We start from the raw sequence: 11,293 nt of genomic DNA, 5'->3' as shown, positions 1-11,293 counted from the left end.
AACGTTCTGAGGAATTTCCTATGGAAAACTTCAATCTGCTTGATATCTTCATGTCCCCAGACTTTACTACCATACAATAATATAGGCAAAATCAAATGGTCAAATAAATGACATTGAATATCAACTGACAACTGCAATTTCTTCGCTTAGTCAACATATTGTATAACGCTTTTCTAGCCTGCACTATCTGCTTTGCCATTGCCTTTTTGAAAGTACCATTATAATTAAACTGTACTCCGAGATAAGCAAAATCATATACCACATCTATTTTTGCATGACCATACGTAAAATTTGGTATCTTCTTAACCTTCCCTCTGGAAAAATCATTATTTTAGTTTTACTCGCATTGACTGTTAGGTGCCATGTATTACAATATCCTTGTACTGCATTCAGCGCTTCTTGTAATTCGTCAGGGCTTTCTGCCAAAATGATCGTGTCATAAGCGTACAATAAACAAGACAACTTTGAAAAAAGCTCTAATTCGTCACCCTGTAAGGTATTATGTATTTCTTCATTTAACATTTTCAAGCCAGGATAAATTTTTGCAATATGCTCTTGAAAGTCATTTAAATAAACAGCAAACAGCAAAGGCGAAAGGTTTTCCCCTTGCCTAACACCTACGTTACACGAGAAAAATTCAGACATTGCGCCGTTAACAGAAATGCAGGACCTCGCACAGTTATACAAGCTTTTAACAACATTAAGGACTTTGCCATTTACACCTATTTTTAACAATTTAAATCACAAAAACTTTCTATCAATTAAATCAAACGCTTTTTTTTATAAACTATAAAAGCACAATATAAGCGTTTCCTTTTCTGTAGGTAAAAATCGATAATAGTCTTCAAAACAAACACATGATCAATGGTTGAATATGTTGAACGAAACCCAGCTTGTTCCTCACCTAACATACGATTACTATCAAAAAAGCTAGAAATTCTTTTATTCAAGACTGAGGTAAACAGTTTACCAAGGCAACTTAGCAAGGTAATTCCACGATAATTATCTGGATTTGTGTTTTCACCTTTATTCTTAAAAATTGGGATAATCACTCCTATACACCATTCAGAGGGAACGATTCCACTATCTAAAACAATATTGAACAAATCAACAATAATCCTACGTATTTCTAAGGGGCAACTTTTCAAAAATTCATTTCTGATCAAATCTTTACCGCAAGCTTTGGCATTTTTCAATTTATTAATCATTAATTCAACCTCTTCTAATGTGATAGGTTCATTCAAACCATCATTTTGTATCGTCACATTATCAGCATCCTTAGGCGTCCTTTCCTCCAAATTATCCTCTGATTTACATACATTTCCTAGAGATTTGAAATGCTGTACAAGATCACCCAAAGAAACATTGACTACACTTTTAGTTCGACGACCATTACTGTTTAATAAATCCCAAAAGGCTCTAGGGTTTCCTTGTTTTTTCAAGGACCGTAAAGAGGCACTAAAGTCTTTACCATACTTCCTCCTTTTGTACCTTAGCAATTCTTTATATTTCTTACTTGCCAAAAGAAAGTCACTTTGTAAAACATCAATATCTGTTACTTGAACATCTAATCTTCTACCTAGCTGAATTTTCCAGCTTAGCCTATTCCTTAAATTAAGATACTCTTTACGGGCAGCTTCACAATCGGCATCAAACCAGGCGCGGATCTACGGGGGGGGGTTTAGGGGGTTCAACCCCCCCCCCCTTGGGCGGCCCAAAAAAAAAAAAAAAAAAAAAGGAAAAAAAAAAAAAAAAAAAGAAAGAAAAAAGAACGCATGCTGTAGAGAGAAACCCTTTCAAGTGCAAATATTGTGAGAAGATATTCAACTCATCTGGTAACTTAACCAAACACATGATAACTCTGGATATAACTGTGTATTAAACTGTACTTGATTTAAAAAGACGTTATCATGCACTGCTTTTTGTGGTCTCCATTGTGTTAATAGATGCCAGGAAAACATCATTTACGGGGTTCAAATAAACACCCCCAAAAAAATCGGCTCGCCGCTTCGCGGCTCGTTGACGATGCTCCGCATCGTCATTATTTTGGTCAAACCCCCCCCTTAGCAAAAAGCTAGATCCGCCCCTGCAAACCATAATTTTGATGCCGAATTCACATTATGTTGTTCTTTATGACTCCTTGCTGTCTTTGACTGTTTCCACTTACACACACCAATATCTTGTGCAGCCTGTAAAAAAGAGTTACAGATCTCAGAGTAGCAGTGATCTACCAATTCCTGACTTACATTTCCATGAATATTTTCCGTAATTCCTGACAATTGTAAGGTTAATCTGTGCAGCCTATCAGAGTATTCATTTGCATTTTCACGATCCCACTTAAAAGACATGTACCTGGGTTTAGACGAGTCACAAATGGTATTAACATCATGTATTTCTTGGTTGTGTGTATGATTTGATTGCAAAGTCATGACAATAGGACAATGAACGTCCGATAAACACTTATCAAATAAGTCAACCTGGAAGTTTTGTATGTTATAAAACAATTCATGAGAAACAATAGCATAATCAATTGTGCTACAACCCCCATTCTTATTGAAACATGTGGAATTTCCAATACCATTATCATCACCGAGCCGTCCATTGACGATAGCAAGACCTAAAGTCTGTTCTTATATATTATACGTTTGTTTGTACCAGCAAGTCGCATCATAAACATTAACCCGTACATAGGCCGTACATGTAAATTAATTATATTTTAATAATTGATAATGGTACTATTTTGGGTTACATAACACTTGATACATCTACAATGACTCTAAGTGCTTTACAATGTAGTATGAACCCTGTCATTGTACTCAGGCGTGCTCACACACAACGTTTGCACATTGTCCCCATCATAATGGTAGCAGCTCTGTAAGATGTCAGTATAGTATTCATGTGTACTTTGGTAAATTTCATATACATATTGACTTGATGGAAGAACCTAGGTGTGTCATTGATTTTGACTGGTATTTCAATAAGTTATATTAAGTATTATTGTCTCTTTTTGTTATTGTTCAGCTCTGCCAGTCATTGAGAAAGCACCAGTGATAGTGAGTACTACGTCAACTACAGTAGATCTTCGATGGCATGCATGGTCTGAAGAAGATGACATAGGTGATCCTCCTCTGGTAGGATATGAGGTCTTTGTAAAGAAGGATGGTGACTGGGTAACGGATCAGAGAGTTGACCAACCCACAACATCAGCTATCGTTAGTAACCTGACACCCGACACAGATTACAGGTTTCGTGTAGCAGCAGTGAGGAATGGAACAGGTGGAACAGGACCTTTGTCTCCTAAGAACAACACAATAACTCTTTGTAGAAGTAAGTTAAGTTCAGAAGATTAATAATTCAATGTGCCAAGGGTTTGTCATGATTTCAGGGTGAAGAGTAAAACATTTGAATATGGTTATTTGGCAATGTACATTTATCTAAAAGGAAATACATGTATTACATTAAACGTAAACGATGTGTATAGGCTATACTTTGGGGATATTTATTCACTCTCCATTAATCGAAGGCTCTTTAACTTATCTAGTTCAATGAGTAAAATCTGTGACATTGAAATGTTTGCACTTTTCATTGCAACAACAAGGTGACGATAGACAGAATCACATCTTCATAAAACCATTACCACGCAACAGTAGCAACATAATTAAAACAAAAACAAAAATGGGTTTGGGTTTTGTAATAAAAAATCAGATCTTTTAAAACGAGTCTGCTGTGGATGGGCATAATAATATACATATAGACATAAATATGTATGAGGTTCGTAACACCATTCCATACATTCTATTTTGTAATTGTTCAACCCTTTTAAAATGTGACACAGAAACCTTCTTCTATAAACATGCTTTTTCGCCAAAAAAGGATATAGTACCCTTCATTGTGTTTTGCTCTAAGGTAGTTTTTATGTTTCACTCCTAAACATTTGATTTAAAACCACATAAAGAGTACTTGTTGGAGCATATGTATTTATGACTTTACCACGACCTGCATCTACATTTTATGAATTAATCTACTAAAGGTTCTATAAAATAATAATAAGAACGGTGCTTATAAAGCGCTTAACACAAAAGTCTCTAAGCGTGATAACGATTGTTTACATTCACATACAGGTCATTTCTGTAAGTATTTGCAACAATTTATTTCCACACAGCAGTGCACAAATGGAACAATGGATATAAACTTTAAAAATACAATAAAACCAAACAACTTTTCTTTCTTTTTAACTCCAGAACCCAGTGCTTCTCCAACTGGACTACTAGTTTCAGCCACTAACCCTAAAGAGCTACAAGTGACATGGGAGGTATGAACTGTTTTAAGAATAGCTTTTTGGTCACTTAGTGAAATGAAGATGGGTGAAAAGACTCTTCCAGAACACAAATTACATAACTGTTAATAGTCACAATTTTATTACATTGAGGTAGAACTGCACTGTTATGGTATGGAGCTGGTAAATATATGTTTTACCTTGATTAGACCTGATTTTACCTAAAATTGAATCGAGATATGTCAAATATGAACGATAATTGTCTCACTTCACTATTATGCATTCTAGATGCCTCTTTTACGTAACTCTCAACATTTGACGAAACGAAAAAATTGGATTTAAAAACAGGTGTACGAATTTATCTGTTTGCCAGTTAAAAGTTTGTGATATGGGTTTATGAAATAGAGTTTTAATTTAATTTCAGCACCTCGCCTCAGAATCAGCAGAATGCAGGAGTGGAGTGACTCATTATATGATCTATTATGCTTCTACTGGATTAACTCCTTTAAACTCTCCCATGGTTCCTAATAACACAAACTCTTACACGATAAGAGGGTTGGATACCTATCTGGACTATACCATTCAAATAACTGCATCAAATAAAGACGAAGAAAGTGATAGGAGCAGTGAGACTGCCAGCAGAACACTTGAAGAAGGTAAGACGTCATCAGCCAGTTATCTTGGATTCTCGAAAGGAAAATATTCTTATTCCGATGGATATAGTAAAAGATGTGCAAATCGCTGTTATTTTCTCTGATATGGTTTGAGTTTAACACATTTTTCAACGAGTGATGCCAAATAAAGGAGAGGAGAATGACGGGAGCAGTGAGACTTTCTGCAAAACAATTTGAAGAAAGTGAGATTTTGCCTGCCGAATACAGAGTATATTATGTGTACATTATGTTTTCGGGTTTTCCGTCCGTCTGTACGTCCCATTCTCGTGATCACGTTATCTCAAGAACCCGTTGATTGATTCCCGCCAAACTTGGGTCATGTATGTATCTTGCAAAGTCAATGAACTGATTAGGTTTTGGGGTAATTACGTCAAAGGTCAAAGGTCACAGGGCTCATCATGTATGCAAAAATAGCTTGTATTTGATCTACATGTATATTACCGTTAGTTTTAGTTACACATTCATTTATAAATTATGTTGACCTTATCTTTATATTTTGTTTTATGTATGCACCAGCCAATGTGGAGAGCCTCTCGACAGAATTTTTTTAATTCTTTTAGGTGATCCTCAGGCATTGGCTGGTGCTAAATATCATTATGTTTACAGTATGTTCTATCATTTGTTAACCTTGTGATATTTTGTATGTTATCATCTTGCCTGGAAATGAAATAAATAAATAAATAAATAAATAAATCGCATTATCAATACAATTGACGCATTATCATCAAACTCAAGATATGTATGTATCTTGCAAAGACAATGAACTGATTAGATTTTGGGGTCATTTAGTCACAGGTCGAAGGTCATGGGGCTCATTATGTATGCAAAAATAGCTCGATGGGAATTGGCGTCAGACACCCGTCACTACCTTATAACCCTTTTCGTTTTTATTCGACGCCCGTTCTCTTTGCGATGACCCCCGCGCGCGTTTATATTATTCAATTCTCCTTCTTTTACTTCGTATGTTATCCTTCGCCTATTATTCTATTAAAAAAAAAAATCTTTTGTCAAGTTATTCTTTGTCTTCTTTCTATCATTTTCTCTTTCTGTTTTTTTAATGTGATTCTTTGTTTCTTTTCTTATGTATTCTTTGTTTCTATCATCCTTTGTTTTTTCTTCTATCACCTCTGCTCATGTATTTCTTTTTTTTTATATCGTTTTATCATTAATCCTACCATTCCTTATGTTATTCTTTGTTTATATCATTCAATCACTTTCTCTTTCAGTCCTTCTTTATGTTATTCTTTGTTTCTTCATTTTATTACCTTCTCTTATGTTATTTAAGAAAAAATCATTCTATCACTTTCTCTATAAATTATTTCCTTATGTTATTCTTTGTTTCTTCCTTCTATCACCTTTTTTTATGTAATTTGTTTTTATTGTTCTATCCTTTTGTCCTACCATTCCTTATGTTAATTCTTTGTTTTTCCATCTTCCATCATTTTTTCTTTCTGTCTTTCCTTATGTTATTCATTGTTTCTTCCTTCTAACACCTTCTTTTATGTTATTCTTTGTTTTTATAATACTATCGCTTTCTCTTCTGTCTTTCCTTTCTGATTTACGCGGCGGTACAGCAAGATGACGTCATTTTGAAGACGGGGTTCGAGTTTTCTGACGAACCTTAAATCGTGGATGAACGCGTTCTCCAATTTGGCCTGACGACGTGAGACGACCCGACGCATGCGCGAATCGCCGAAATGACATCTTTGACGTTGTCTATGTGGACGTGACAAACGAAAAACCCCTACTATCAAACTCAGGACGTCTGTATCTTGCAGAGCCAATGAACTGAGTAGATGGTAGGGTCATGAGATAAAAGTTTTTAAGGCGGACTCAAAATTAGCAGGAAAAATCCTTCTGCCACTCTTCACAGCTATATGGGAAAGGAAGGCAGTTCATGGCGATTAGTAAGAGGGAGTTATTGTAAAATTATCATAGAAGGGATCCGTAAATAAGTGCAATAACTGGCGTGGCATCACACTGGTGTCAATACCAAGCAAAATATTGGCAAAGATAATTATGACCCGTATCATAGATGCTGTTGACCAAAGTCTCAGAAGGGAACAGGCAGGTTTTCGGAAGGGAAAAGGGTGCACTGACCAGATATTTGCACTACGTAATATCATAGAGCAACGCACAGGATGGCAGAGGAAACTTTATATTAATTTGCTTGACTTTGAAAAAGCATTCAATAGCATCCACCGAGACAGCCTTTGGCGAATACTACGCAAATACGGGATACCAAAGCAGCTAGAGCTTTTACACCAATTTCACATGCAGAGTTGGAAACAGTAACCATAAGTTCCCAGTGAAGACTGGAGTTAGGCAAGGATGTGTCATGTCAGCACTGCTCTTCAATATCGCCATAGACTGGGTGATGAGACAGGCAACCGAGGACCAAAAAAGAGGCGTAAGACTGACCCTCTTTTCTACACTTGAAGTCCTCGACTTTGCAGATGATTTCGCTCTACTTACACCCACCAGCATATGCAAGAAAAAGCATCCAGACTCGGTGATTTTGCCCAGCAAATTGGCTTAAAGATCAGCCAAGTGAAAACAGAGGTGATGAATCTGAACATCTCGAACCCTTTATCAATACAAGCAAACAACGGGGAAGACCTACCTTTAACTAAGGAGTTTACTTACCTGTGCAGCACTGTCAGGCACGATGGAGGCGCGGGCAAATACATTAAGAACTGTCTTAAAAAAGCCAAGAACGCATTCAGAATGCTCAATAATATATGGAGATCACAGCAGTTCAGCACCAAGACCAAGCTTAAATTTTACTTGAGCTGTGTCCTTTCCACTCTTTCGTACGGCTCTCATGGGTGTCGATCCCGAGGGGGATGGGGGGGGGATATATCCCCCCCCCCCCCAATATTTCAGGTGGGGGGGTGGCCTGTACAATCATCCCCCCCCCCAATAATTCACCATAAAAAAAAATAAAAAAAAGACAAATTAATGATAAGAGCCCGATGAGAGTAGTTAAGGGTTATTACTCGCAAGATGACCATCAATATACACATTTTGCTATCTCATTTGCATGATATATACATTTATACGAAATAACTGAGACAAGCGTATATGGGGGGAAACTGAACACGATACAACGAATCGTCTTCCTTCTCTAATAATTTAATGAAACGTGAAAGCTTCCGCGCTTCGCGCGGGATGGGCGAAAATGAATATAGACAAGGATTAAGAGTAATAATTTGTTGAACCGTCAAAGCTTCCGCGCTTCGCACGGTAGGGGGAACTGAATTAAGACAAGGACATGATGCAACGAACCGTCTTCTTTCTCTAATAATGTAATGAAATGTGGAAGCTTCCGCGCTCCGCGCAGGAATGGGCGAAAATGAATTCAGACAAGGATTACGAGTAATAATTAAATGAAACGTCAAAGCCTCCGTGCTTCGCGCGGGAGGGCCGGAGGGGGGGGGGGGTTGCACTCAGACAAGGACACGATACAACGAATCGTCTTCTTTCTCTAATAATTTAATGAAACGTGAGAGCTTCCGCGCTTCGCGCGGGATGGGCGAAAATGAATATAGACAAGAATTAAGAGTAATAATTTATTGAACCGTCAAGGCCTCCGCGCTTCGCACGGGTAGGGGGGGGGGGGTAACTGAATTCAGACAAGTACACGATACAACGAATCGTCTTCTTTCTCTAATAATCTAATGAAACGTCAGAGCTTCCGCGCTACGCGCGGAGGAAGGGGAACTTGATTTAAACACTAAGGATTAAGAGTCGAGAATGGTACATCGCATCGTCTTCTTTCTTTGATAATCTAATGAAACGTCAGAGCTTCCGCGCTATGCGCGGAGGAAGGGGAACTTGGTTCAAACATTAAGGATTAAGAGTCGAGAATGGTACATCGAATCGTCTTCTTTCTTTAATAATCTAATGAAATGTCAGAGCTTCCGCGCTACGCGCGGAGGAAGGGGAACTTGATTCAAACAAGGATTTAGGGTCGAGAACGTTCCAACGAATCGTCTGCTTTCTCTAATAATTTAATGAAACGTCAAAGCTTCCGCGCTTTGCACGGGAGGGGGGGAACTGAATTCAGACAAGAAAATGGTACATCGAATCGTCTTCTTTCTTTAATAATCTTATGAAACGTCAGAGCTTCCGCGCTACGCGCGGAGGAAGGGAACTTAGTTCAAACATTAAGGATTAGAGTCGAGAATGGTACATCGAATCGTCTTCTTTCTTTAATAATCTAATGAAACGTCAGAGCTTCCGCGCTACGCGCGGAGGAAGGGGCACTTGATTCAAACAAGGCTTAAGAGTCGAGAACGTTCCAACGAATCGTCTTCTTTCTCTAATAATTTAATGAAACGTCAAAGCTTCCGCGCTTCTCGGGGGAGGGGAAACTCCTCCCTCCCTGCACTCAAACCCCTACGGAGCGTGCTACGCGCTTGGGGATGGGGTGCAACCTGCCACACGCTTCTACCTCTTGGTTTCTTTGATCCATTGCCGAAAATATTTTGGCACCTATCATCCCCCCCCCCCCCTCCCAACCACGGATACAAATCGACACCCTTGACGGCTCTGAATGTTGGAGGATGACGAAAAACAAAGTCAATAAGCTGTCGGTCTTCCACACAAAGAGTCTGAGAAGAATATGTCGCATTTTCTGGCCAAACACAATTTCAAACGAAGCACTGTATGCCCAATGAATCAATACAGCATGGAGAACATCATCATGAGAAAAAGGTGGAGATGGATCGGACATAAATGAGAAAGAACATAGATGACATCACACGATTATCCCTCAACTGGACACCAGAAGGCAAACGAAAGAGGGACGTCCTAAAATCACTTAGCAAAGAACTTTTGAAGGGGAGATTGAAAAGCCTGAATCACACAATGGGAACCATCTAAATACTGGCCCAGGATCAGAAGAAGTGGAATACTTTTGTATTTTGTTGCTGCCCTATGTGTCAGGAGGCATAATGGGCAGTAAGTAAGTAGGTCAAAGATCAAAGGGTCATACATGTATATAAAAAATAGCATGTAATCACGATATTATAACAACCTGAAGGAGGAGGAGGAGGAGGAGGAGGAGAAGAAGAAGAAGAAGAAGAAGAAGAAGAAGAAAGAACTTGCGATCCATGCACATTTACACCCTGTCATACAAAACTATACATTTTTAATTTAGACCTTCCTGCTTTCCCTTCACAGTTGCACCTAGTCCTATCAATGTGGCTATACTGCAGAGTACTACAAGCTCCTTCACTCTATCCTGGTCTACTCCTCTACCATCTAACATCAATGGTAACATCCAGAAATATATCATCCGCTACCAGCAAACTGACCCCGTTGTTGATGGTGACTATAAGTCAGAGGAAGTATTGACTGGTGCGTTTGAAGGAGAGCATACAGTGGTAGACCTGACAGCAAAAACAAACTACTCAGTTCAGGTAATACATCTATATGTATTGATAGGTATTTATATACCACATAAAGATTCTAGGCCTGTGATTGGTCAAAACCGCAGGAATAAAAATTGCTATGGACTACTTGGTAGTGTAGTAAAAGAATATGATTGGGTATACCTCTATATGAATAGAATATTATATTAATATAATATATTATATGAATTGTGTCGTTTTACATGCAACTTGAAAGGGCAAACAGGTCCGGTGTTTTAAAAGAGTTACAGTATTAACAGAACATGAACAGAGCAAGTTCCTTTCGGATAAGTAACCTGAGATTTGCGCTTACGTGGATGATAACATTTCTAGAAAATGGTCAAAAGTATAGAATTATTTTTGGTATGATATCAACATTTCTTATATAGGTACAGACTGTTAATGGAGCTGGTTCTAGTAATTGGTCAGAACCTGTGACTGCTGAGACGATACAAGCAGGTAAGAGCAGTATAATGCTGATTAATGTTGTGTTCATACATGTGTATGTAGCAGTGATAGTAATATAACGCATATGATATTCTAAGGCTTGCTTTGAACATTAGAGTGAACCCATTCCAGTATCTTCAACACCATTGCAAAATCAACTCAGGTCCATTTCAAAACCATTGGCATATCCCATAGAAAAGGTGATCGTATTATACCAATGCTTCATTGCAATGTTCAGACGTTTCAGGCTGATAACTTTGTTATTCGTTGCTCATTTTTCCTGATTGAAGTGTGTCATATCACTTCTTGGTCATATGAAAGGGCAGAAACTGAACTTTCTAGAAATGTGATTTCCTCTTTAAAATTCAGATACCGTCCACCAAATGAATTTTTGGTTCCTTCTCTTCAAATTGATTTAAATCACTCATGCGTGAAATATGCATTATATGAGTTGCATCAAATGAAAGAAGAGGATCTGA

Source organism: Strongylocentrotus purpuratus, unplaced genomic scaffold, assembly GCF_000002235.5.
Source record: "Strongylocentrotus purpuratus isolate Spur 01 unplaced genomic scaffold, Spur_5.0 spur5_contig_843, whole genome shotgun sequence".
NCBI classification, from domain to species: Eukaryota; Metazoa; Echinodermata; class Echinoidea; order Camarodonta; family Strongylocentrotidae; genus Strongylocentrotus; species Strongylocentrotus purpuratus.
Note: the sequence above shows the minus strand (reverse complement) of the source record.